The sequence below is a fragment of the Propithecus coquereli genome, unplaced genomic scaffold (genome assembly GCF_000956105.1).
Source record: "Propithecus coquereli isolate 6110/MARCELLA unplaced genomic scaffold, Pcoq_1.0 Scaffold695, whole genome shotgun sequence".
Lineage (NCBI taxonomy): Eukaryota > Metazoa > Chordata > Mammalia > Primates > Indriidae > Propithecus > Propithecus coquereli.
The window spans coordinates 250,375-253,143 of NW_012153007.1; the positions used below are offsets into that span (position 1 = coordinate 250,375).

The window sequence follows — 2,769 nt, forward strand, 5'->3', positions numbered from 1 at the left end:
ATAAAATATTTCAATCAAATTTGAATTAGTGTTTTAGTTCAGCTTAGTTTGTCACAGGTATTAATACTACCTAATGAAATTAGCTAGTGAGGCTAGGTGTGGTGGCTCACAACTATAAATCCAGCACTTTGGGAGGATCACTTAGGGGCACGAGTTCCAGACCAGCTCTGGCAACATAGGGAGACCCTGTCTCTACAAAAACAAAAACAAAACAAATAGACAAGTGCGGCGGCACGTGCTTATAGTCCCAGCTACTTGGGGGGCTGAGGCAGGAGGATCACTTAAGCACAGGAGTTTGGAGCTGCAGTGAGCTATGATAGTGCCTCTGCACTCCAGCCTAGGACAACAGAGTAAGACTCTGTGAAGAAAAGAAAGGAAAGAAAGAAAGAAAGAAAGAAAGAAAGAAAGAAAGAAAGAAAGAAAGAAAGAAGAAAGAAAAAAATTAGCTAGTGAAATTCTTGACGATGTCTTTAACTAGACAATAATTAAAATCATATGCTACATTTTTAGCCAAAGCAGGAATACAAATATGACAGATATTATTATTGGCTTCAAAGATATAGCTTTCTTCCTTTCTTCTTATTTACAGAAGTCCTATATTTATTTATAGGATTTATACATATGAACATTACAGTACATTCATTTGAAAGACTAAAATTAGGCTATAAAAACATGAACTGAATTGAAAGGATATTTATAGCCTGGATATATATGAAAAGTAAGTAACTATATAAATGAAGAATCATAAATTTACATAAATATAAGAAACATTAAATTCTAAAATATTTTTCTATGGTATTCATGAATTTTTCACTAATTAAAAACTCTGTAATAAACTATCTCAGGATCCATATAACGACTATTAAGAGATTAAAGATTCCACTGAATTCTAAAATGCAGTTTTTATTGGATTCAAAATGCTGCATAATCATCTGCAGAAGTAGTGTGGGTAATGGGTAAACAACAGGAGGCTTTAGCAGGAGTAAGACCTGACTGCAGCAGAATCCAACCTCTGGGTTTCTAATACATTGGCATCCGTTTTTTGGCTGCATAGAGGGTGCAGACATACAAGAAACCCAGAAGTTTGCAGGGAGAGTCTCAGCTGACCCAACAGCTAAGCCATGAATGTCTTTTGGTCTAAACATTTTTGTCCACGAAGGTGCTCTCCTAAAGCTTTTATCATCATCATCATCGAACCTTCTATCAGTCTCCATGACCAAAAGGTTGTTAAACTCTCTTTCCAAGACAGCACGAGCCTGCGTGTTCTGCGTGGGGATCTGTAACAGCAACTCCAGTGCGTTGAAATCGAGGGTTTCATCTAAGGCCAGAAGTGCACCGTGGACGCCAATCTCGGTGAGACTGTTTGCTTATTCTTTGAGACCAAGAGACAGGATCCAGCTAATCACTCGATATTTTGCTCCAAACAAGCACGTTTTTTATTTCATTCTGACTTTCTTCTCTTTTTCTTTCCAGTTCTTTGCGGTCATAATTTCACCTTCGCAGGAACGTCCTTCCACACTGGAAACTCTTTCTGTGCGAGCTGTTAACCATCTTCAGTTGCCCCCGAAGGTCTGTGTGTCAAGAAGACCAGCAGCCTAGCATCCGCAAGGCCCTCCGAGAACTGGCTGCGCTACTGAGGAAGGCCCGGACTGGGAGCCGCCGGTTGCCAGGCGTCTTGTGGCTCACGTCCCGGTAGGCGAGAGCTGTTCGCGGCCAGGTTGGAGGATTCTCTTCTCTTCGCGTGTTAGCCGCGCATTTCCAGTGGTCGTTCCGGGACGTGGCGAAGGCCGAGGGGCTCGTCAGCATCATGCTCTGTGGAGCGCCGGCCGCAGCTTCAGCCTGCGCAGCAGTTGCTAACGCTGATCGCCCTGCCGGACACGGCCGACCAGACGGCTCCGCCTTTCATGTTCGCTGGGCAAAAAGTGGCGACCTACCTGGGGGCACCCCCGCCCAGAGCGCCAGCTGAACGAGGACCATTGGCCCAGCTCACCGGGCAAGACGTAAACCTTGTCTTTGGACTTCCTCGAGCAATTCATACTGGTCTTGACGTTTACGATTTTTTTCAGCCTGTCCTCCCAATTTGCTAGGTCCCGAGGCATCCTGAGATATCTGTCTCTGAAATACCAGCTTCCTCTAATGCTTCTTGGTCAGTTGGTCCAAGTCGGCCGTTTTCTTTTCTTGCCAAACAAGCGGCCAATAGAGGACTCGATACCCTTCTTCTTCGGGGCTTCGTGCATTGAGTCTTGGCTTCTCTTGCTACTTCTGGGATTACTCACGGGACCGTCCCGGGAGCCTATGGAGCTTCTCATGTCTTTGATATCCTCCTGTTTGCAATGTCCTTGATATCCTCCTGTTTGCAATGCTCCTTTATGCAGCCGGTCTAACGCGGTGGGGTGGGGGCGGACCTCGGGGAGGCAGCAGCGGAGGTTTCATATTTTATCGTTGTCTTTTCATCTCAAACCTCTTCTCTGGAAGCTGGCAAGTGCTGGAGTTCTTGATTCTTTTCCTCCAACTGTGCTTCCGTCTGTTGTGACCTTTCTTCAATGTTGCCATGTCTCTCTTTGGCCTTGGAAAGAGCTGCCACCCTCCAGCTCTGCCTCCACCTCGGGGAGCGTCTTGGCTTCCCTCAAAGTCCGCTACCGCCACTGCTTTGCCAATTCCAGGCGTTCTTGTAACTAACAGTTTTTATCTTAAGTCTGTCCGTGCACAGCATCGTTATTTGCAATTTCATTTTCAAGTTTGTCATTGAGGTCATGCACAGATGTGGCT

At 45.3% G+C, this 2,769-nt stretch overlaps 1 pseudogene; it reads right to left on the reverse strand.

The window, feature by feature from the left end:
- Positions 1-973: 973 nt before the first annotated feature.
- Positions 974-2,769, reverse strand: part of LOC105823720 — a 3,584-nt pseudogene continuing 1,788 nt past the window's right edge.